The sequence below is a fragment of the Corvus hawaiiensis genome, chromosome 6, assembly GCF_020740725.1.
Source record: "Corvus hawaiiensis isolate bCorHaw1 chromosome 6, bCorHaw1.pri.cur, whole genome shotgun sequence".
Lineage (NCBI taxonomy): Eukaryota > Metazoa > Chordata > Aves > Passeriformes > Corvidae > Corvus > Corvus hawaiiensis.
The window spans coordinates 13,727,362-13,753,937 of NC_063218.1; the positions used below are offsets into that span (position 1 = coordinate 13,727,362).

At 39.8% G+C, this 26,576-nt stretch overlaps 1 long non-coding RNA gene across 4 annotated transcripts in view; it reads right to left on the minus strand.

The window, feature by feature from the left end:
- LOC125328122 overlaps positions 1-26,576 on the minus strand; it is an 89,384-nt gene that overhangs the window by 23,584 nt on the left and 39,224 nt on the right. For 3 of the 4 annotated variants that reach the window (XR_007204544.1, XR_007204543.1, XR_007204541.1), the window contains exon 4: positions 1,568-1,654. This is a non-coding gene — a long non-coding RNA (uncharacterized LOC125328122). Of the gene's footprint in view, positions 1-1,567; positions 1,655-9,775; positions 9,924-26,576 lie in introns of those variants that run through there. The other variant, XR_007204542.1, reaches the window with a different exon arrangement.

Consider the following 26,576-nt stretch of genomic DNA (forward strand, 5'->3'; position numbering starts at 1 on the left):
AATTTGCAAAGTGGATACAACAGTGATATATCCACAGGAATTCAGAGAATAAAAGCAGCTGTTTGCAAAAGACTTCAACACCGACAAAAAAAAAAAAAAAAAAAGCAAGTAACTTATTCTTTCAAATTAAAAATGGGATAGATTATTCACATATCTATACATCAACTCAAGCCATGAATCTGCTTGTAAGTGAACCACTCCTACATGAACCCTGCACTCTGTTTATAAGGCACATTGTTTCCTTTATAAAGCCTACAGAAGTCAGACTTTGATTTGAATATAATAAAATTGCAGAAACAGCAGAAGCTGGCCGTGTAACTCCTTTTTTAATGAATACCTAAAGTAACAGTCCTCTAAGCCATTGTGTCATCTTTCAACTCCTGTCCCTCCCTCCCCCTTTCTGCACCAAACTCGAGGAAAAGAAAAACTGATTGGCAGGTACTGTAGCTAGCGTGAATAACCACGACTATATATCTTGTCAAAAATCAGCATGTACTTTAAAAAAGAAGAAAGTAAAATATGAAGATAAGAGGAATAATCTGAGGCTCTCCCATATTCTCATTCAAATTTTTCTATTTAGATTTCACTATATTTCCTTTTTTAACCTTCTCCTGCAGGTCTTTATATATAGGACAAAAAAATCCACTTCTGTCATTTAAAGCATGATGAAAGTACCAAAGAAAAATCTATTTTCAGCTGTTTCTCGTTAGAGCACTTTTTTGCCACTGTGATGAAAGTCGATGCAAAGAAAGAAAGACGAGTCACTGATGAAGATGAAGAAGCATTTCTGATCAGCCATCTGTTCAACCAATTAAAACCCTCGCAAATAAAGTTGTGTATACTTATATAGCTAACCCATCAAGATATACATATCTGTGTGTACACTGGCATGCGAATACATACATATAAATACCATGTAAAGTCTACTTTGCATACACTGAACTCTGCTTACATGCTGAGCATAGCTAATTAAATACACACATAGAGAAACACTGAAAATGTGAAATAGACTTTGGCCCTGCTGGGGAACAAAGCCTTCTCTATTAACATCCTTTTCTCTTAATGGTCCTTATGCAGTAAAAATAAAGTCCAAACACTATAATTTCACTCCCAGAAAAGTTACAAATACTGTAGGTATCTTTAGAAACAGCTGCAAAAGTGGATTCACTTCTGACAAGATTGGTGTTAATTACCAGTAAGGACTTCAGTATAATACTATTTAAATCATTTTAAATTATCCCTCTCAAAAATTAATTTTTCATCAAAGATTACACAAAAAAATCATGATATCATCTCTGCAGCTGCGATTTAGTAATAATTTCATCTATTATTACCAATGTCAGTTAGATAAAAGAAAAATGGCATCCTACTGTGCTGATTCCAGCATAGGCCATATATAGAAATTTTTAACTATCACTTATAATCGCCTTGATGAGCTTAAACCTCCTCTCAATTAACACCCTAAATGACACTGAGACATCTTAATGGAGGATGTAAGTAAAGGAAAAAGACTTTAATCAAAGAATAAAAAGAGAAGTGCCAAGCAAAAGGAGGAAGTCTGGTGCACCTCTCAGTGTCCAATCTCACAGGGGTCCTTTATCTTGTCTTGAACTTCTTGTCATCTTTATATTGCGACTGTAACTTCACAGCAGCCCTAAGAAGGTTAAAAAAAAAAAAAAAGGTGTGCATATTCTTATCTGCAATTCTCATCCTCATCTTAGAAAGACAGTGGGGGTTTACACCAAACAGGCAAACATAGTTTAAATGAAACTGAAGAGACTGTGCAAAATAAAACAATTTCAGCTTACAATGAGGCTTACTCCATTTTGGTTATTACTTCAATAGTGGTTCAAGGCAAATCTTAAAGAATGGAATACAGTGATTCACATACTATTCAATAAACCTTGAATGAGCGTGTTCTGATTCTAACATCCCAACCTCAATAAAAGTTATGCTTTCACAGCCAGCAGGTAATTATACTTCTAAAGATCTCATCTGCCAGACAACCACGTAAATATTTGCTTAAATGGCACCTACAGTCGATATTATTAAGGGCATTTTTTTGTCTCCTTTAGTATATCTCTAAGACTCATAATGCAAGCATTTAAACGCATACACATACTGGGTGGTTGCGATAGCACTCTTCAAATTTCAGGAAAGCTGAGAAATAGGTCTCTACCTAGTGTTTCCCAAACTTGTGAACTCAACTTTTTAGCCTTCAGAGTAACCATCCAGATGTAGTAAGTTGATAATCTTCAGCTACTCTCTGCAGACTTCTTGCTACACACTTGTGCAAAACTCCTGGGGGTTGACTATAGCCTGGGAGCTGCTGTTTTGGGATGCACACAGCTGTAGGTCCAGGCAGAGGGTGGTTTTGCCCTGGTTTATGAATCAGTGACAATCTGCCAGCTCTGATAGGGAAAAAGGGCTTTGGGAAGTGTGATCATAAATTATCTCTGAGGAACTTTGGGAGGTGCTCTAAGTGCCTGGGTACCATAAAACTCTGCTGCACCAGCTAGTGGGGCCGTTAGGTTTGGAAGTATCTAAACAACAAATAGAAGTTCATATATATATATACACACACATACATATTTTTTACATACATATATATATATATATACACACATATATATATTTATGTCTGTATATATATAGTTTCACTGCCTAATATTTTTTAAGTTAATTCACTCATAATGAGAACCAAATTAATATTTCTGGATGCATTAATAGTAAAAAAAAAAAAAAAAAAGCCAATTAAAATCAGCCATGGTATTTCATTCCTTTCAAGTGTTTTTTGCCCATTACAGCTTTACAAACTGTTAGCTACAAATTACACCAGTTAAGGATTCAGGTTATTTTGATTAACAAATAATTTGAAAATGGATTTTGCTTTTATTTTTCATAGGTGTTTGTTGAATAGTTCATCCAACCATTTCAGCTTGTGGGTTGTTTGCTTCAGCTTTTCACTAGTCACTCCTATTCTCTAAGCACATGGTATTTATGACTGTTAAAAGAGCCCCTCAGGTAAAGATAAGAAATATCCCAACCTCTGCTCCATAACAGGCACAATATCCACTAAATTTAGTCACTGCTGTTAGAGAAATTGATCAAACTCTCCTGTGCTGGATGATTTTAGATGCATGAATATTACATAGCAACTAATAATGAGCAATGGACTGTATTGTTAGGGAGAAATTTGCTGATGTGCAGTGAATCATGGAATCATAGAATCATAGAACACCCTGAGTTTGAAAACACCCACAAGGATCATCGATTCCAGCTCCTGGCCCTGCACTGCACCATCCCCAAGAGTCACCCTGTGTGCCTGAGTATTGTCCAAACACTTCTTGAGCTCTGTCAGGCTTGGTGCTGTGACCACTGCCCTGGGAGCCTGTTCCAGTGCCCAACCACCCCCTGGGTGAAGAACCTTTTCCTGAAATCCACCCTAAACCTCCCCTGACACAACTTCAGGCCATTCCCTCAGGTCCTGTCACTGGTCACTACAGAGAAGAGATCAGTGCCTGCCCCTCTTCTTCACCTTATGACAAAGCTGTAGACTGCTGAGGTCTCCCCTCAGTCTCCATTTTGTCCAGGCTGAACAGACCAAGTGACCTCAGCATCTCCTTATACGGCTTTGTATTAATATCTGTGCAATTTTCAACATTCACAAATATTACCCTCCCATGAGGCAGCTCTCTAAATATTTCCTACTAAAGACCTTTTTGTGACTCACAAAAGAAATAACCTTCCAGCATTTACTCTCCAAAGTGTTTTTTGTTCAGGTTTCTTTCACCCCCATTTGGACTTCTAGCCAAACACATTTTTTTCATAAATTAAAATTTAGGGTGGTTTGATTTTGCATATATAACAAACAAGGTGGCAGTGAAGTAATGCATGCAATTAAAAAAAATCCCAACGTATCCACTGATCTGAAGATTGGTCTATCAGTTTACAAAAAAAAAAAAAAATGCTAATAGCTTTTCAAAAACAAAATAACTTGCATCAGTTGCTGCAAGTAACCAGTCTGCTGCTAAATGCTAAGCACCTCATCTCAAAGACAACTCCCTGTCTGATCAAGGAAATGGTTATTTTCTTATCCAGCAGAACTCCAAGTACACTGCTTTTAACTTGGTCTCCATTTCACTGTTTCACCAGTATGATAAGCATTTCTGTTGATTACAAGCCCAAAAAAAATGCCTTTTCTGATCAAAATGGCAGTGGCAACAAGGAGCCTAAGGCAGACTCGGTAATGCTGATATCAAAAGGAAGGCCTTTTCCTGGAATTGGGTTTGAGCTGCCTCAGCAAGTGACTCTCATAAACTGCATCTCTTCAGAGGAATGGGAGAGTGCCAGTCAAGCCACACTGAGAAATACTTTCAAGTGCAGACAAGCCTTTGAGCTCTGATATTCAGAATCAGCTAAACAAATGCATACTTCTGTGTGGATGGACATTCTTGAACTGGTTAATCATTTTGTGACCTTGCCAGCATTAAGGAGTTTGGCAAGACAGTTAAATCAGTCTAATATTGAGAAAAAAAAAAAAAAAGAATTTTCCCAATATTTTCTTCTGCTCTCAGCTATACACTGCTGCTTCTTGCTCTGCAGAGACACTTGAGTGTTCACCTGATCTCTAAGCTAACCAATTTATTTCACTAAACTGGCAGAAAATGCTGCATTGGTATTTGCTGCATTTATTTGCTGTCTGTATAGTAAGCTGAAGCAGCTTGCTGGGGCATCAAACAAGTTCCAGAGCCAGCATGAGAAGAAGGGAGGGAGGAAGGTTTTTCTTCTCCGTATCAGTAGGATTTTAGGATTGTCCTCTGGGGAAATCAAGCCTTTAAACACTGTTATGTCACTGTACTTGGAGTTATCACTTTGGCCATGCCAAAGCTATTGCTCTGACCAAAATACAGGGATGTCTGGTAAGAATAAATGACAAGACTTGCACAAAAACAGCTGGGTTTTTTTCAGGGTGGAATAAATTACACAGAGACATACACCAGCCTGGCAGTTGATTAAGATTGTGAAGAAGACAAAGAGCAAGCAAACCACACTTCCCTCTCCTAACCAGTACTGCTATGGCTGCAACTCCCCTGACGTATATGCCATTTTACCTACAAAGGAGTACTTCTGCTCTATACTTATCTTGTTCAGAAAGTTGTATCAGTTTATCAGCTTTTTGTACCAGTGTAAACTTAGCTTCCAATGGAAGTGCCTGACAGTCCAGCTATATCACAAGCCCATTCTAGCTAGGATATGGTCATAACAGAAACCTTTCGGCTTTTGATTACGAAGAAAGCCTATATTTCAGTGGATGTCCTGCCATGAAGCTGCACAGCTGCTATTTTTGCTTCTTCAGTCACCACCTTTCCAAACAAAAAAGTTCTCTGTGTGCTGTGAATAACAATAAAAAAATCTATTCAAAATTACTCTGCTGCATTTGTGTCCTTTTATTTCTTTGCCAACAATATATGAGTTCACTCTAAAATTCGCAACATTCTGCAGTTGCTTGAGAGCCAGGACAGCTCTCAAGCCAGGTCTAAATTATAAAGTGTTGTTGACAAAGCTGTTTCAGTCACAAGCATGAAAAAAATCACACCCTTAATTGATATAGATATGCGAGCAACACCCTCTGTATAGATGTAAGAATCCCTTTGCTGGCATGGCTTATGCCACTCAAAAAGGTAGTTGAAGAAAAAAGACTCCTTTTGCCAATGTGTATTTTTCCTCTGGTACAACTCAGCCAACAAAGCCTGTGTATCGTGGACCAGTGATTCCCAAATTTTCTGTAGCAATCCTTGCTTGAGAAAACCAGCCATGTGTAACACCACCCAGCAACCAGGTCCCTTCCCCCAAACTGAGCTTTAGTTCCGCTTTGTGTCCCTCTTCCTATCTTTCTGGCACTTTTTCTCTTCCCCCTCCCACCTCATATGTCCCCTCCTCTTTATGGGACCATTTCTGACTAGATTCACTCAGATATGATCATCTCTTTTCTCCCAGCACTTCTGATTGAGTCTGACTGGGAAACCTTGGTGCAAACTGTAACAGACCCTGTCAAAATGAAAACAAAATGAAAGCTAGGAAAGGCTTTCCATTTTATCCCTTAGTTCCATCATTCTCACCACTGATGGTCACCAAATCTCAGGAGAGTTGAGTCTGATAAGGACCTCTGGAGATCAACCAGTCCAACCCCATGGTCCAAGCAGAGCCAACTGGAGCAGGTTGCTTAGGACCTTTTCCAGTCAGGTCTGGAGTATTTTCAAAGATGGAGACAATGAGGAAATCCATGTTGGAACCCGTATCATTTAAACTATCCCCCTATGGAAGACATCTCAAAGTCTGCACAGACTCCATCAGGTTTTTCTCATTTAGTTCCAATACCCTGTAACTGGAGAGAGACAGTTAAAGATAGAGCAGACATTTAAAAATGAGGCATCATTTGGGGAGTTAATGTTGATTAATTTCCTGTAGTTTCTCTATCTTTCTACCTATTTTTGAGAAATTGGAAGACAGTGTCCTCTGTTTATTTGTATTGAAGTTGCTACCTGACCCCTAATAATTCTGAGTCTACTGATACTTCAGGGGACATGAATGTGTCTAGCAGGAAGGACTGACTCTTGTTTTGCATTTGAGATATAGACTCATGTACTTCTACGGCATAGACAGAGGTTATTCCTATTTTATATATTAAGTTAAAAATATACCTATGACTTAGAAATAACAAGGAAATCAGTATGAAATACATAGAGTTGTGTCTAGGTTGTAGACATGCTCATCCCCTCCTCACTCTCTTCTCTTCAGCTTATTCTCAATGAAGTATCTTGCCATACACTCCCTAAGCCACTTTAGGTTCATTTAACTGAAGATTTAATCTTGCAGAATGGAATCCTCCTACACTATATCGTATGCTTGGGTGGATCTATGGCTAACTGGACAGGTGCAAGGATGAATTATAATACAGCATTATGTTAGCAAATGCTGCCTCCACATACAACTTTCAGAAGGAAACTCTGGCCTATAAAGTTGCTTCATTTAAGGTACAGTACTAAAAGAAAAAAAAAAAAAAAAAAGCCAAATTAAAAGAAGATCGAGTCCTGCAAAGCTAATCATACAGGGAAAATACTGTGGTTTGTTTTCTGAATTTATGTCTTCAATCTTAGAAGAAGAAGTATAGGAAATATAATTTAACAGTTATATTATCTTAATATTTATATGAAGAATTGACTGAGCAACTATAACTCATTTGATTTCTTCTTCGAGATTAATTGAACTATGTGAAATCATTGTTCTGTCTCTCTCTTATTAATGCCACTATGTTGTAGTAAACAAGTGAGAGCGTATCTTTAATAGATATGAGATTTTTTTTCAAAAGAGCACAAAGGTCTGTGTAGATGATGAAATTTCTATTCTTGAAAATCAGCTCCATCAGAGTTGAAACAGAGCAAGCACTTAACACATAAAAAAAGGATGGCTCTAAGTGAAGAAAAAGATTGCATCCAATTGAAATTTCAGGGAATGTAAGTAAGGAGAATGCAATCTCCCAGTCAGAAATTGATTAAGACACCACTCTTTAAGCTGGGAGATCTTTCGGTTTTGTAAGTGGACAAGACCAAGTTAGTATTTCATTCAAGAAGTGCTACACTGACAACAGCACAGTCTTCCCAGCAAGGAGGGACAGCCAGGCAGAGGAAGTATGCAGCTGACATCCTGATACCACAGAAGTTCAAGTTCTGTATTCTCAATCTATCTTTCCTCTAGAGCTCTTTCTTTCCTTGAAACATTAAATTTAGAAAAAAAGTCTTGTAAGATAAGAACAGAAAATACCTAGTACAGAACAAATCTATGTCTACAAAATTCCTGAAAAGAAAGCATGAGTTTCCTACTCAGACTGCATTAGTAATTGTTAAATGGTAACAGCATTTTTATGTTTACAATATTTTTCTCTGTCTGTCAATTATTCATACTCTGATAGCCTATTTTTTCATTGAAATTCTCAGTAGCAGTTGAAAACTGCAAAATTCAGCTGAATAAAATGGCAAAATAGGTTCAAAATTACTTGGGACATATTCTGGAGTCTAAATCTCAAGTCTAGTTTGTCATTAGGATCATGAGCAATCTCAAAAAGTCCTTAATTCATACCACAAGCTTTGGCCTCTAAGGCTATATATACATACATAGTGTTGACCCCCTTCATTTAAAACTGGCAAGACAATATAACATGGTTTTAGCTATAGTGTCTCCAGAACATTCTTGCTAATGCATCACCAAACTACTCCCTGCAAGGATAAAGACACTGCAAAACCAGCCTTAGGGCAGCTGTTTCCCCAGGAGCACCACGGGACTGCCACAGAGGTCACAGTCCAGGGCATGTTCATGCATCCTTTGTGCCCTCTTAATACCTTGTGTGAAAGATGGGCACTCATTTAGCAAAAAAACATGCCAGCAGCAGATAAATGTAAACTGTGCCACCTTCCAACCATTTTAATGCTCAATTGTGATAGAATAAGACATTTGGTGGACTGCAATGTATAAGCACTGCCCCACAGTTAAGCTTTAATTAGTTAAGGCAGCATAGAGCCTCCCTGGAACAATATGCTTGTATTTCTTAGAAATGCAGACATGCTTTTATAGAAATATGAACTAAGAATAACTACTTTTTATATGCAAGGTAAAGGTGGGAGGAATTAGGGCATGAAATCCTCAACAGACAGCTCATGAGCTTTCTCTTCTGGGTGGTGTTTGAAATATAACTACTTCCTGAAGAACAGCAACAACTAACAGTCTAGATACAGTAGTAAAAGTGCCAGGAAGGGGTGTACCCTATATGACACAAGTGGAGTGTGTGCAACAGGAAGGAAGAAAAGGATTAAAATTGCTCATGTTTTACTATTTCCTGCCTCTGCCACTGATGATGCTCTGTGAGATCCTTACTGATGCATTTCACTCCCTACCCAAACTGAAAATATGTGTGCCATAAAGGTGGTGTTTTAACTATCTGCAAAAACATTTTGATCTTTGGATTAAAAAGCCATAAAACAAACTGAATCTCAAGGCTGAATGCAGAAGAAAGCCTGGGATGAAAAAATCCAAAATGTAAAGATTGTCTTGCCTAATTATGGGTTAGTCTCCTGCAGCCAACTGGCTGTGGTGACACGGCCCTGCTTCAGACAAGGAGCAGTGCATAAAAAATGTTGACTAATAATGTTATGGCATTAAGTGGTAACAATCTTACAGCAAAATATTGTATTAAGTTTCTATATTGGAATTTGAAGCCTATGGATACGCAGAATACAATTTCAAATGAACAGCAGAGTTTGTCCTAAGTATAGTCACTTCAGTTAAAAAATGAATGGGTTTGAAGACATGTGGTGGAGAATAGTTAAAAATTACTGGAGTACTCTTCAGATTATTGAAGCAATCTAGGAAATCTAAATTGGTCTGCAGTGCCCGTTCCCAGAGCACCCTATTCACTTCCAAAATGAAGTGCTCTTATTAAAAAAAAAAGAGGGAAAAAAAAAAAAGTGAAGCATTGCATTTGGAAAGGATGAAGCACTTCCATTTTTTGGGGGTTTTTTTTAGCAAATATTTCTTTTTGGAAGCAAATCAAAAAGCATTTTATCACTGTAGGCAAACTCACAAATGATTTAAAAATTAAGCCCTATTTAAAACAAAAGGAGAATAATTAAAATAACACTAACAGCCTCCTGCCTTGAAACACAGGAAAAGTGAAAGCGAAATAGAGAAAAAAGTAGGTGAGAGAAGAAAAAATCCATACGTTCAAGGGAGGAAAAAGAATCGTAGGGACATCTCTGACCTGGTCTGTGTGCTTTGCAGAGATCCACAAATCAATACACTGCTGGAGCACTAGGGTGGTCTTGGGAATAGACCATGGTGACCCTATCTCCTCACCTTTGGCTGCATGAACTTCCTTCACATCACAGAGGATGCCTCTCCTCCTTCCTGGTTGTATCTTAGTGACTGCTCCCTTAACAGCTGCACTTGCTCAGGACTCCTTAACAACTCTTTCTGTATGGATTTTTCTTTCTTTGGTGAGAGACATCTTGCATGGGCTGATTCTAAAGATGTTGTTGTGATTTAGTCAGGGTTGAAGCTCCAGATCGTCAGTGTGTAGGACTAGGGAGAATTTCAGCTTTCATTTAACATGAGAGTGTTTTCTAGCCCCTATAGTTGGTTATAAAAACTTGGAAATGTGTCCCCAGAAAACTATAGACTCCAAATCCCAGCAGGCAAATAGAAAGATCTCCCCTTTCTCACCACTCCACATGCAAGCCAAATTATTTTTAAAGTTCAGTATTTAGAAACCATCTTTGCAACTGTGGAACATTTGGGTCTGGCAATCTCCCTGTGCTCTGCCTCCCTCCTGGGATGGAACCTTTCCTCACCAGCTAAGATTAAACCAAGAACCAGGACAGGGGCTCTTGGTAGACCGAAGCCAGATTGGAGAGAGTGAGATAAGCCTGGAGCAGGGAGTTCAGGCTCCCTGAGCATCGAGACAGAGGCGTTGCCCCTCCTGGAGCAAGTGCTGAGGGTGAAGTTGCAGGCTGGCAGCCTGCCGCCACCCTGGGAGAAATCCAGTGAGGGTTTATGTCTGTGGGACCGAGGAATGCAGCGGGCCCCGCTCCGAGGAAAGAAGGAGAGTCAGCTTCGCTGCCAACAGAATTAGGGCTCTCTTCCAGCATTCAGAAACATACATACTTTTATATATCTGCCACATGGCTTTGCTGCGCAGCAGCACATGTGTTGTGGCTGCGCAGCACTGAGTGAAAAGAGCACCCAAACCAAGGAGTGTTGTGGGTGGGGAGGTGGCTCTGGGTGGGTACTGGGCAGATGGATGGTGGTACCTGAGGTTGGGGAAGAAAGCTAAAAACACTCATATTCTTCCAGCCAAAGAAAAGGTTTGCACCTGATTGACTTCATGCAAGAGGAGGAGACCCATTACCAGCACTGATCAAAGATGCAAGGGAAGATCCAGCCTTTATTTTCTTTCCCTGATTTTGTTATTGTCAAGGTGTGCCCTGGTGGTGCTGTCTGTAGTAAAAAAGTCTTCATGGAGACCAGACCCCATTGAATCAGGCAACAAAACCATAAGAAATGATCATAAAGAGCTTACATTGAAAGCTGACATGAGGGGTGAAGGGTAGGTAGAATGAAACATTCCAATTCCAGTCTCAGGTTACTGAAGTCTTGCTCCAGTGGCTTAACTACAAAAGACATCCCTCCTCCTAGCTTAAGTTAACAGGGTTCCAATTCCAGTCTCAGGTTACTGAAGTCTTGCTCCAGTGGCTTAACTACAAAAGACATCCCTCCTCCTAGCTTAAGTTAACAGAGGGGCAACCATTGAAAAATCAGGCCCTGTTTTCCCACTGCTCTTCTGAAAACAGGCCACATCATAATTTTCAGCATACATTTGTGCTTAAGATAGAAAATTCTGTAAAAGTGGACATTCTTGACAAACACGCCTATGGTTCATGAATAGACTTGGAAAACAAGGACACAATTTAGGGAGTCAGTTCCGAATGCAAAAGAAGGTTTTCCTTGCCATGGCCAGAGCCAGTATTGCTCATCAGCGAAGCAGGTGACACAAGACAATCTGCATGCAGCCGAAGGCTGATGGAAAGCTTGTTTGTGCTCAGCACGCTAGAGAAGTTGTTCGGGAACAGTTACGTAAAGATTAGCCCTGTAACGCTGCCAAATACTTTGTGTTATTATGTGCTGTGTTTGTGCCAGGCAGCCCCACATGTCAGAGCTGCCTCACAGGGCAGTTTTAACATGCACACCCACATTTTCAGAGTGCTCGGAAGAATAAAAAAGCCACGGAGGAACCAACTCTGACCTCATTCGCATGGCTGCCACCGCCGATTCCCGTCAGCTTGCCTGAGTGCAACCAGTGTAGAGCCAGAAAGGCACATCTACCGCATTTTGGAGATGGCTGTCCTCGCCTCCCCTCCTCCTCCTGACCCATCATGTTTCCTCAGAGAATCCCAGCTGCATGGATAAAAAAAAAGTAGCAACTCAACCATGTGGGAGCATACAAATTTAATGTTGGCTAAAGATGAAGGCTGTCTAAATAACACAATTGTTGGAGTTATGCAGGTCACAAGTCTAGGGAGTAAGGAGCTCACGGTGTTTCTTTTCTCTTCTCCCTTGCTCAGTTTTCTTCACAAAAGTTCATTAAACAATGATTCTTTCCCCTTTAAAAATTTATGAATGAATGATATGTTCACGAAAATGAGAGAGCAAAAAGGCCTGGCCATAGGCAGGCTCAGCACAGTCTAGCATTCTGCAACCTTCCCCACGTTCCTTCCTCTCTCAACGTACTTCCAGCCTGACCCAAAACACTACTCCCCATGATATCTACAACTCACAGAGGGAGAGACTTATCAGTGATGCATACAGGTGTTATATGTGTGAGATATACCTGTCCAGGCAGGGAGGGGACGTGGAGCCAAAGACCTAGAGGAAAACGTTCTTTCATTAGTCCAGCAAACTTCTTTGACCTGCATTATGCAGGTTGCAGTTACAAGGATGCCACAGCCATAAAGGAAAATCAGAATCTGTCTGAAAATAAAGAGGCCTATTATTTCAACTAGTATCTAAAGTGGCACCATCCTCTTCCAAGTCCTGAATATAGCTACATCAGTGTAGTCTGCATCATAAGAAAGGAGCAATAAATAACCAACAATAATGACAAATTTTTATACAGCCATTTTCTTGGGCAGGTTTCCAGTACTTTACAAAATAGAAAAGTAATCTTAATTCCCCACTCACATTCTGTATCTCCATAGAATTGCTTTCTCTTTTTAATTTTTTTCTTTTAATTTTAAATATATTTTCTACATTTATTTCTTTACTGGGCCTTTTTTTTATTTTTTTTACTTTTTCTTTTCCCTCCTCTTTATTCTCCCCTAGCTTCAGTTTTGGAATTTTTGTAGTTTAAGTAGCTCTCCAGTTTTTCTTATATTCTACCTCTTTTCATTACTTTGCATTCCCATGTCCCCTCCTTTCTATTCTTTCTATTCTTTGCCCTTTCCTCTTTATCTCTTCCTCTTTATCCATTGTTTTCTCTCTTCATCCCCTGTGATGGTGATTCTTTTTCCTTCCCAGCTCAGTTCTCAGTCTTCTTCTGACACCCCATTCCTTACTGCAGTCATTTCACATGCCCTATTCCCCTTGTCTTCCTCTGTTGTTTTTATTCTTATTTATATAATTTACTGCAATAGCTCTCAGAGATCTAATCTTGGCTGTGTTTTCACCACCATCACCATCAGCTTTCTCAGCGTTCTGTTTAAACAGCCAGGGGCATTCCCTGTCTCCAACATCTCTTTCATAGCTCTTATTTTCACATCTGTGGATATGGCCTGGATGGTAATGGAAATGTTAGGATTAGCTTGTCCTTTCAGAATGTTGGGAGAATAGGTTCTGTCTCCAAGGCAGCCTGTCCTGGAGTCTGCAAGGAAGGGGCCACACCATGACATGGTCTCCAGGAAGAAAGCAAACTCATTTATTGCAAAGTACCTGCCAGAAGTTCCAAAGGACACAAACCCCTTCCACAGCTCCAACTCTTCCATGGTCAGGTTGTCAGTTAATTGCAGATAGAAAACAAGCAGACTCTAGTCTGTCTTCACAGGCTGGGTGGCTGCCATCAGCAGGTCTCTTCTCTAGGATTGTCCTCGAGATAAAGACCATAAGTGCAGACATCTGGCACAGCAGACTCCACCTCAATAAGGATAATCCAACTAGAACAGGAGACAGAATGACACAGAGCACCTCACAGATGGAAAGTGAGACATTTTCCTGGTACTTTCGAAGGGGTAATCTGATAATAATTAGGTTTAAAAAAAGAAAAACAACAACAACAAAAACCAACCAACCAACAAAACCGCCCAAACACAACACTGTGGAGCTTTCTGGGCTGCAGAGGGAGTACTTCAAGCTGCTTCTACCCTGTGGTAAGGTACAGTTTCATGGAAGCCCACAACTCACTGAATAGTGGTTTTAGAAGGTGACGTTTTTTGTGGATTTCAGAAACTGAGCCTCAGAGTTTTGCTGGATGGGTAAGGTATCCAGGACTTTGACAGAAGAGACAGCACCTGCTTTTTTCTAGAAGTATAAAAAGTAGATGATGACTAGTTGTCACTTTCCACATATATGGGAGGGTAAATGAGAGGCTTCAGCCAAAGCTACCCTCTCTGGCCAGTAGCAAAGAAAAAATTTTGATATCATAATTCTTTTTCCTGTTCTGTGTAGTATGTGTGACTTTTACCCAGGAATTTTGAAGGTCACTAAACATCCTGGGGAGCAGATCCATAGTCATCCTATAGATCAGAACAATGGGAAGACTGGCTTGTTTGTCTGGGGGTTCTTTTGGGGGAAAAAAGTTTTATACTAATACAACAATGCTTGATGCCACTAGCAGGGAAATGTATTCATGCTGCACATTCTTAGATGTATGAAAAATAGATAAAGCGGGTTTTTTTTATTGTTTTGGAAGGAGAAAGAAAGAAAAAGAATGAAACTTATTATATTTGAAATGTTTGTACATTTTTAAACAGAAAACCCCAACAAGCCCATACTCCTATCAACCTGTAGCTCAAATTATTAAGTTAGCATAGAGCATTAAAAGAAGCACAGTTATTACTGTGCTAATGATGGATGGGGAAAGGGGAGGGAAATTAAAGGAGAAAAACAATTATTTACATGTACTCTAGTTTTGACATAAAAATGGGGATTTTTTTTCTGTTAAATGTTGATATGTACAAAATCACAGCCAAGTCTAAACACCTTAGTCATGGCAGGGGGTTAAAAAAGAGAATATTTGAGAATAATGTGAATTAAAAAGGCAAGTTAGTTTAAATTTCTGTTTGGTAGGGCCTGAGGCCTACAACTCCAATGGGAATACACTGTAGCCGGAGGGCTGATGAATGCCCCTAATGAAGTTGGACAACCTGGAATACATGCATAAAATGATTTTAAATATTGATATGATGTCATTGTGTGACTGAAGATATTGAAATGTTAATTTTCAGAGCTAGACAGGTTGTGTCTAATTTATTACAGGGAGGGGGAATGATTATTTACATTTCTTAATGTACCAATAAAACAGTTATGGGATTTAAGGACAGAGAAAATATTCATGTTTCTCGGAGACCAAAAACGCATGTTGCGATGGAAATTACTTAGAGGAGCTTATACCAGCAGATGTTAAGAAATATGCTTTCCCTTTTTTTCCTTCCTGATAATTGAGGTAATACATTCATAAACTATGTAAAGTAAAAGGACCCTTTGACCAACGTTAATTATATTTAACCTGCTCTATGTATAGCAGAAAGAACAGCTTAAATATATCACTGGGGACAACTAACTCACCCATATATTCTGGATGTGTCTATTATAACATTTCTATGACATTGCCTGGTTTTCAGAAAAATTCTTACCGTGAAGAAGAGGAGACGTGGTGTTACAATGGTACGCTCAGTTCCATTGTGATATGAAAGTTTTTACGGAGAATGCCTCAGGGCATCTGTCTGTCTCGTGTGTTCAGTATTACGGCTGTATAACACACAGAGGTGGAAGTGTATTAAAGGCAGAGCCATTGCAGTCTGCTGGAGGTGGCTGGTGCTAAGGTCCAATCCTGATGATCCCTAGACCAACCCAAAGACAAAAATTCTTTGCAAAAATTGCCTAGGCTATTTCCTTTACTTGTTCCTTTGTTCCCAGCTGATATTTCTACTTGCAAAGAAAAAGGACTTAGATTTCATTTAAACTCTAGTGCAAACTGAAGCAGCTCCCTTATACATAAAGGCATTCGGGGAGTGATTTTCTGTTTCTCTAAAGTGTAAGTTTGGCATGATCTGCACTTATGATATGTGCTAGCAAGCAGGAATGATAACTTTCTCTTCTCTCTGATCCCATGCCTGCCTTTTACATCAGCGGTTTACAACAATTTAGCATAGTTAAGCACACGCCTAACTCAAAGCATCTCACTGAGGCTGTATCTCTGCCCAAAGATGGGTAACCTCATGCTGAATCATGACCCACATGATTGCAGACAGTGTAGCATCAAATAGGTCCTTTGAAGGAGATACACACTGTGCTCTCATGTTCCACTAACCAATCACAGACACTAGAAAAACAGCCCATGACATGGGCAGGTTTTTTTCTGTGTCCAGCCTTGAGGTAAGCTTCAAAAAGGGCAAAATGCTTTTGGGAATGCAATGGCAAGATTGCCAGAGAAGCCCTCTTCCCCTGAACGTCCCTTCTATTCCTGCAGTGTATATACCAACAATAACTGGATGGGCAAATGACGCAGAGGGAGGAAAACCTTGAAGCCTGAACTCAGTCATCAAATATACAAACAGCTAGAAAATATAGAAGGAATGGAGGTATGTCTGAGAACAAAGGATATGTGAGAAATTTACATTTTTTAGTGAAGAAGATAGGTGATTGAGTGTAGCAGGTTGGGTTTGTAACTGGGCAGAAACACCAATTTAGTGTAGTGGTTTGGTCCAAAATACTCATTACTGTTTATCTTCTGCGAGATAAGAATTAGGAGAAACGCAAAGCAGGCACCAAACTTGAAAGAATATAAAGAAGTTTATTAACAGACCTAAAAGAAGAAAAAAAATTATACCACACCTTCAGAACTCTTCTCCTCCCCCCACCTTTCTCCCTTCTCCCACTGACAATGTAAAAAGACAACCCTTGAGATGTTCAGTCTGTTACCACTTCCATAATAACCTTGTTCAGTCCATTTAGGAAGAGGAGTCTCTCTTGCCCATGCTATGAACACATTATCACAACGAGATAGCGGCCCACTTCCAAATAACTTTGTTCAGTCCATTTAGGACTGTGAGTCCCTTCCCCCAACTTGCAGCTTTTCCCACAACTGCTTTCGAGGGTCCACTCTTGAAGTCTTTTGGGGTACAATTTTAAGGTTGAGCCGTTCAGAAACAAAAGTTCTCTACAGTCATCTCTGGGAGCATTTCATCTCTAAGAATAGAGGCCCTTCTCCTTCCATGGGAGCAAAGGGTCTTCCTCATCTTCATCTTTAGGACTATCTCTGGGAGCATCTCTAGGAACTGAGGCTTTCTCCTTTCCCATTTGGAGCAAAAGTCCTCATCGCTTCCATCTCTCCCTGTCCAAACTTCTCATGAAATTACAGCTGCGTCAGTATCTGCCTATCTCAGCGCAGGTGCTTTTGCTTACGAGTTGAACACTCCACCCCCCATATCTTCATGAAATTACAACGAGATACTCTGATATATCACAGATTCACAACAGAATTTCAGCTTTAAGCATCTCCTCTTTCTCTTCCTTCAGGTTTTCAGCTCTTCACAGCACTAAAAGGGTTAATCTCACCTTGGCCTTGCAGCTGGAATGTGGCTTATCGAAGTGGGGGGGGGGGGGAAGCTGAGCCGCTCAGGCTGCCCACAGCAGGGCTATGGGGGGAGGGGCGGGTCCACAGGTGGAACAGGGCCCATCAGCTCCAGGATGGCCATGGCCTGCCCCGGCCTGGCCCAAGCAGGGCCTGGGCCGGGCCCGCTGGCCCCTGCACGGGGCCCGCAGCCACCTGTCCCAGCGCTGGAAACGAGAGAGAGCTTGGGGGGGAAGTTTGTCTATTCTTAAGTGTGGATCACAGAGGCGGTCACAATTTTAAGTGGCTTAAAGAATTGTCCATATTCAAACTGGCCAGCTGATAGGTTCTGTCAGGTCATGGGGAAAACTGTAAGCACTCCTTTGCGAGAACATCACTTCCGAGTCTAGGCTAGCTAACCCATGACATTGAGGAAGTCTTGAGAGAGATGTGTAAGGTCACAGACTGCCCAGCACAGGCACTGATTATTCCTCTTCCCACATTATCCAGAAGGAAACAGCACCCAATGAAGTGAGCAAGAACCACATTTACAACAGATGTTTAAAACATTTTTCCCCACAGCACATAATTGTATAAATTTTCAGCTGCAACATGATTATAAGAGACCAAAAAACTAATAGATTTGAAAAGATTAGAGAAATTTGTAGAGCATAGCTTCCTAAGTCTGGATATAACCTCTGATTCAGGAAATTGCTAAACCATTGATTGTCAGTAAAAAAAAATCACTTTATATGTCTCCTGTTTCCTCTTGTTGTCCCCTAACCATCTACTCCCGTTAATGCCAGACAGTAAACAGTGCTAGAGAGGCTGCCCAGCCTCTTACAAAGCTGTACAAGGCACATAATAACATTCAGACATGTATCAATATATCTCTACTACCTGGTCACTAAAAAGTGAGCTGCTTCTTGGCATTCACAACACATTTCATCCAAATGGGAGCAACTGTCAATGGAAAGTGAGTGTCAATAGAGAGACTAAGAGCCTGTACAGGAGACACAGGGAAGTGTCTCTACACGCTCACTCCTGGTGCACAGGAATGTGAAGCTCACAAGCACATTCACAGCTTACCTTAGTCCCCAGTCCTTGTTCCTGCATCCCCAGCTTCCCTGAATAGCCATATTTCACAGCACATTTAAGCAACTATTTACTTATTGGTAACTGATACAGTTATTTAAAATTAATTTCAATTAAGGAATGGATCAGATCTCATGATAATTCCAGCTACCCTCTTTTCTGAAGTGATTGCCCTGAAAAGCAATGGTTGGATCTCAATTTGGTAATGAAATAGCCAAACTGTGTGATTAGACTATATCAAATTAGTTGCCATTCACCATCTGACACCCTCAACTAATGTGTCCTGCCACTAATTGACTTTATTTCCACTTCCTTTAATGTGGCTACCTGTTTTCAAGCTGTTAACTGGATTTACACGCCTTTCATCTTGGTCTTTCTGATAAATATCCTGCATCCCTCCTGCTCTTCACCTATCCCTACCAGCATCAGTCCTCTCTTCTTCCAGCCCTCTTTTCTCTTACTGTGATTCCATTCTTAAGCTTCATCTCTCAAATAAACATACAGCATTGTTTTGGCCACAATACAGTTAAATACTAAGTGAAAATTTAGTATGAAAAGGTAGGTGAGTCCTACCTTTGAGTAGAAAAGTATTCCAAATACAAAAAAAATAGCATGGGCTGACTGAGTGAATGGTCAGAACTCACCCTCTGACTGCAGGGAGCTTCCGAAACTACACCCACTCAGGCTTGAGGAGTGGAGCCTGGCCCACAACAGGGAATCAGGCCTGAGTCCTGCACATCCTAAATTCAGCCCTGTTTAACGTGGCTACTCAGAAATACCACCTCTCCTGTGCCTGCCCCTTGCACTCACTGCCCAGAGGCATGGAGCAGAGGTAAGAAAAGCCAGAGAAAATCTCAGCTGGGACAGAGCACTTCCACCCACAGGGTGCCAGGGCCCTTTTCTCTCTGGGCATGTCTAATGTGCTGCAGCTTTGCCTAGGAACCATAGAACACACTCCAGGTTTTCTAGCACAAACCAGAGCAACCCCCAGGCAGCTGGAAATGGTGCAAGCAGAACTGAGAATGCTCCACTCCCCTCCAAGTTTTGCTGAGTAACAAAACAGCCTTGCCCTCTCTGCTTCTGAGTGACGGATTGGCTACACACACCGTCTGCATCGGGCTGTCCCCTGAACATGGCTTGAGACTTTTTAGGTCAATGAGTATCACTCACCATTCATAGAAAGTTCGACTAGAAAATACACATTGCCATGAAAAACAACTGTACATTAGCATTTTTCACTGCTAGTATGGGATACAAAGAAATTTCAAGAGCACTGCAGCAATGACAACTTTTCCTGGGAAGAACTTAAACATGGAGAGGGAGAAACTTTTTTTTTTTTTTTTTTAAATAGAGCTTTGAAATCATTCTAAGTATGAACATTATTTTAAAATGTCGTAGCATTTCTAAAAGAGAAATGTGATCTTAGCTGTCTAAAATTGCATTCATGAAACAGAAAAGTAGCATTGTGTTCGTGCTCTTAAAACTGAAGGAATAAACTTTAATTCATTTTTTCAGATTAAAAAAATTCTGAATACAATTGTAATTCAGCATAAGCGGAAATATGTTTTTCAATTCACATGTAACTCTTTAAAACTTTCGTACTGTAACATATACAATTCCAAAATTATGTAATGTATTTTGATTCCCTTTTTACAGAACAAGAGAAAAACTTTCTACAGTATGGGTCAAAGCAAGATTCTCATTCCTAAGCTTCCTAAAGAATTGTGTTCACTCACTCTTTTATGTGTATAAAAGTCACTTCTTTTTTTTTTTCTGCTAACCAGTAATCATCATTAGGAATGATGGACAATAGGATTTGACTGAAGAGCTGCAAAATTTTTAGAATATATTTGCAAGGCTGATTTAAAAATCACATAGTGTAATATATATTACAGCATATTGTCTAGGCCGCTGTAGAAGAAATCATTGATACAACTGAGTAAAACAGCACTGGCCTTGATGGAATAGCATTGGCACAAAAGAAATAATGCAGTAATGCACTCCCAAGAATTGAGAGCTAATAGAGAGCAACATAATGGATATTACCCAGGATGTAATATCCTTATTCTCATATGCATCACTTCATTTCATGTCAGGATGCACACAAGCTCAGAAGAGAACTTGTGGGAGGAAAGGGGGAGGATGAGGGCCAAGGGTTTGTCCGTGAACAGATGAATCTGATTCACCAACAAAACCTCTCAGGCCTAAGTGCAAAGCGCAGATTCAGTAACACTAGTTAAGAATTTTAAGAAACTCTCTAAAGCTGACCAGAACACTCCAGGTCTGCTCTTGGGTTTTCTTCCTTCTCTACAGTTCCTTTCTCATCTTGAGCAGGAAAGGCCCGTGATGGTAAATGTCTGAGGGCAGTAACTCTAGAGACAGATCTGAACTGGTTCAAACAACTGTTGCTCACTCCTGAGAAAATTGTCTGCATCTGGAAAATTTAGCAAAAGAACATCTGAGGGGACTTCTAGTCACATTCATTATACTTACTTGTGTTGCTGTTGTGCAGCAGTCCCACTATGCTATAACTTCACAGGAGATCAACAGCCCCTATTCCAGAGCTTTTACCAAGTGCTCATGGTCAAGAAATGCAAAATTACACTGAAAGAGGGAAGGGTAGGTTTCCTGGTCTCTGTAAGTGCTTAGTGCTTGCTTCCCAACACCTGTCCTGTAAAAAGCTCAGATTTCTAAATCAGAGACTTCAGAAATTTAGTTTAAAATTGTCACTCATTTACCACCCTTTCACTGAACTTGTTTCTGTGCATATGTACATGCGAGTGCCCATATTCCCCTGTACTTGCCGTGATCTGAATTTTTTTCATGTTGTAGGACTCATGTCTGTATCTGTTGTCCTGCATCTTCAGGCAGGCATTTGTCTCACCAGGATGCAGATGCTAAACAGCACTATTGCTATCAGGCACTGTCTCACGCCCATGCTGAACTCACCTAAATGACTGCATAAGATGCACAGCAAAGGACAATCAGCCCCCAGGTTTCTGGGAAAAGTGCATACCTCTCGATTCTCCCATTGATTTGTCAGGAGATGCATACTCAAGTAGATGGCTCAGAAGAGGATCCTTTAGGAAGAGTGTGGTCAGATTGACCTCACTTTCACTGAGCTGACAGCCTCGTGAAGAAAGTTAAACTGAATATCAAAATCATCAGCAAAAACCTCCTCTTTCTTTGATTGTACAGTTTAAGAGGAGCCATTCGAGCTCAATTTATTCTCTACACAGGAACTTCATTGATTATCTCAGACATTCATGCAGGAAGGAAGATGAGATAAGAAAGTTGTTTTTTTTTTTTTTTTAAGTGATTGCAAGATGGAGAAAACTGCTTTGTGAGTGTAATATATACCATAAAGTTCCCTTTGTATAATCTGCTGCTGAAAAGTGAGAAGAGTTTACCTTTTCTGAACAAAAGAAACATTAGGGATGGGCTGATGATTACCAAGGGCAGAGATATGAATACTACGATTAGGGTATATATTCAGATATAAGATTAGCATACAAAAAAAAAGTTTTCCTGGGAAAAATATTGTGGAAGTTCTGCCATTGTCTTGCACTGTCAATCACTAACAGTAGGAAGAAGACTGATCACTATTCTTTTTTTTTTTCCAAAGGATATTCTGGTTTTATCTTAGGCTATCAACCATAATAGGGATTTCCACTGACTTTGAAAGGGAATCAGTCCTGATTCTAGAGTGATGCCATGAATGGAGATAGGTATTCAGGTATGTTCTACCAAAGTCAAATGATCATTCCACCAGTCCCACTCCAGTAGGAACTGTGGGACTGCAAACTCGAACTCTAGGAGCACACAGAGGCACTGCAGCTCTTCTTCCCTCACTGGTAGGTTACTGGAAAAGATAAGGAAGCAGCCTGTGTTTTTTATCTGAACTTTGGTGGTTGCAGTGTGAATTGAAAGGATTAAGCATGAACATACCCTGGGAGGGTCTGTGCTCTCAAGTCAGGTATTCCTTTAGCAGAAATCACCACACTCCCCCAGGAGTCAAAGCATGCACTTTCACATCAGGACAGTTCCTGTGCATTGATTGATCCAGAAATTTTCAGTTTATGGATTTCTTGGGTCCATTTATAGAGTAACAAAAACATCTTCAAAGGCAGCCTCTTACGCAGGCAAGCTTTTATGGTCACACACTTTAAAAATACTGTTTCAGCTGAGGATACCTAAATATTGTGTGGAGAGAAACTGGAGTGGACAACAAGGCTCAGTCAAAACATCTTAGTGCATTTTTGATCTCAGGATTGCTGTGTGTCAGTCTAGTCCTCTGGTACAAGTCAAGGTGACATGTATCAGTCATGAGTGGCAATAAAATGATGCTACAATTTGTGCTTTTATTCATAACACCTCTGCTGACAGCAGCTGAAGCCTGGCATGGGGGCCCCTGGAATAGCTGCACCATAAAAATAGCAACACCTCAGCCCTCCATCACTAACTTTAAGTATCCTTTAGAAAATACCTGAAAAGAGATTAATCTCACCCATATCTTAAAACAAAGAGTAGTATCTCTAATGTCTCTGCTAGACAAACATGAAATAAACCAGCAGAAACATTCTTACTTCACAGGACATTTCAACAGGGTCTCAACAGAGCTGGATGTGGCTACTTCAGGAATTAAGAGCTGCAAAAGCAAGTGGAAGTATGTCTCAGAGGGTAGCTAAGCAGATCAGCATGGGTACACCTCCTCTATACCTGTTTATGCTGGTGTTAGATTTTGATGTAAGTATAGAAGCAAGGGACTTTTGATTTCTAATATCCTCTCTTACATGAACCCTTTTGGCCTTGGGCAAATTTCCTAACTTTTTTGACTCCTATTGTTTATCTTTACAAATGCAAATAAAACCTGTGTCATATTAGTGCTGAGTGTTTGTATACTGCTACTGATTTTAACCACAGATTTATGCAGAAGCAGTATTTCCCAGAAAGAGCTTGCTGCATCATGACACACCTTTTGAAAGCTCAGTACAAGATAGAATATTCACATTTTGCATTCCTCTGGCACATGTATGCAGGGTGGGATGCTTTCTAATATTTATTTTCTCCCAAATGCTCTGAAGCTGACAAATCAGGCATTATTAAATAGACACTTTAAAAAAATTACTCAGCTGCTAAACCAATCACTGTAGGTTGCAGCTCAAAATGAAGTTGGAAATCTGCACCTTTTAATAAAACAATCTGCTTGAGAGCTGATGATATTTGGTTATGGAATTTATCTGTAAATATAATTAAAAATTCAACGAGAGAGTGCTCTGAACTGAGGGGTAAATATTCAGCACGATGCAGAGTGCTCAAGCTACATGATTCCCATTATCGTTAATGGGAGTCCTACAGCTAAATCCCTAAGCATCATGCTAAAAATTTACCCCCTAGTGTTTGCAGATGGAACAAAAGGATTATTGTACATACCAGCAGAAAATAAAGTTACCACTGACATTTTGACCAGAAAGCTTCCATTGGGATTGATCAGTGAAAGACTTAGCCTACTAATTCTCTCACAGACTGTTTCTTTGGGGTTTCTCCCATCTGAAAAGGCATTCTTGATTTTTATTTAATTCACTTCTATTTACTGATTTTCATGTCATTATATCTCTCAAATTCTTCTCTTTCTGGCTTCCTACCAGAACACTTCTCTCTGCTTCACACCAGGTTTCCTGGCTTCAGCATGCACAAATTCAGGTCCCTGAACCTTAAATATAATGGACATAAGGACAGAAGAAAAGTACCTATGCCAATGACCTTTCGGCTGAGTTAGCTGAATGTGCAAATTTACCCAGCAATAAAATGCTGCAGGGGTGATTAAAAAGTTGAGGAGGGAGGGGAATTTGCTCAGGCGACTTTATTTATGGTTTGCACCTTCTGCTCTTGGGTTGGGGCTGTCTACAGGACTCCCGCCCATGAGATGTCCCTACCCTGCTGAAATCAGTGTCAGTTCAGGAGTCTGAGCCTGATCCTGCCAGCAGATTTATCAAGCACCAATTGATTAGGTATGGGCTGGAACAAAACAATGTGATCCCTTCACTTTCCTAGATTTTTTTGGTAACATTTTCTTAAATAATGGAAAAAATGCTTCTGTCCTATCTTTTAAATGTATACATATATATATACACATACATATACATACTTAAATGAGAGGAAACCTCCCATTCTTTGAATTTTCAGTCTTGATTTCACATATTCTAACGCAAAAATAGGTAAAAGGATTTGTTTATCATTTGTAGACCATGCTGCAATCCTGAGTGAATTTTTATGGGTGAGTTTTAAAGCTCTCAACTATAGGGGCTTATAATGGAAACACTGATAGACTGTTATTATAGTGCTGGTCATAAATACAATGCAATTTCATTTTATATAACATTCTTCATACAAAATATCACAAAATGTTTTACAGTAAGAATCAATTGAAAGCTAAAGCAAAGGGAAAGAGAATTTGAAGGCAAAATTTCATTGACTTTACCAAGGAGGAAAGAATTCCTATCTGAATTACACAAGTAAAAGTCCAAAATTTCTTCTGCCCGAACTTTGTGTAGAAAGCTCTTAGGAGGATGAGAATACATACAAAACAATGTGCTCTTCTCTCCAAAATTCAAGATTTCAGCTCCTAGTTCCACTCTTTATATATTCATGAGGCTCCATTACATACCTTGGCAAGGCCCGTCATTAGATAGTCTGGCAGGATCAGACTTTAAGTCTTGAATTGTCATTGATTTCCACAGGGCTAAGGGCACCTGACAGCTTGTAGCCTCATAGCCCCAACCCAAGAAGAGCAGAAGGTGCAAAGCAGCAAAGAATGAAGTCACTTGTGCGAGTTCCCCTCCCCCCCTCAAATTTTTAATCACCCCAAAGTCCCCTGCAGCATTTTATTGCTGGGTAAATAATATAATGAAAAAGTGCCTACATGACACAAGCCACATGGGCACAGACAGCTATTAAAACTGAAATGATTTATTTCGTAACAATCCGAGGTAGCACACTTTAACTCTAGGTATAGCAACCCCTCCATTTCTGCTTGCCTCATTTGCATAAGTAATTGACAGCTTGTTAACAGCTCATTAGGAACACTGAAAACCATGTGACAGATACAAACCTAGTGCTAGAGGGGAGAAAATCTGTGAATTACAGTATATTGAAAACTCAATCAGATTCAGAATTACAGGTCACAACACAAGTTGGTTATTTTATTAGGTTAAAAAAAAATTAAAAGGTTAACATACCATTTTTCGACCTATATTTTTAAGATAGCAGGCTACAAGGTAATTAATTAAGAATCTGATTGTGAAATGAGCTACTTTCTGCTGCCATGGGTAGGTTTAGGAATGGTACAATGTTAATACAGCAGGACAGATAATAATTGCTGAAAATTTAAAAAAAAAAAAATCAAAAAGTCTTGATACAGTATTTTAGTTTGGGAATATGCCCTCTTCAAGAAAGCAAGTAACTTCCAGACACTGCAATCTAATATTCTGTAACTGAGAAAAATGCGAGGAATAATTTGATTTTAGTCTATAAAAAGAAGATAAGTGTTCTGATTTGCACACTCTTACTATCTGTAAATTTTGATGGGTTTTTTTTAAGGACATTTAAACATAAACACTGCAAATAACAGTTATATCAGCAAATCTACTTTTTGTATTAAACACACAACCTCCATAATCTTGCTTTTCTAGCACTGTTAGCAGAAATAGAGTAACATGCAGAAATAAAATTATCTTCTTGCAAAAACTCTCCCTTTCTTTGAAACCGGATATGGATTCCCTGTAACTCAAGTGACGTTTGCCAATGAGGACAGAGCTGGCCAACTGCCTACTAGTCTGTAAGGAAACTAGTAAGCTGTGTGACTTCAGATCTTCTTTCAAATACCAGTGGTTTATAGATTCCTCCCTCATCCCTCTGAAAAAGCATTAATAAAATGTGATCAGATCCAAACCTCTGACTATTTGGCAAGAGGAACAACAATGTTAAGGTGTGGTATTATCAAAATCCCCGAATGCTTGTTCATATGGAGGGTTGTACTGTTTCAGTTCAAGAGGCGCAACTGCTGCTATATGGATGCATATGTTATTTAGATAAGTTCCATAAAAAT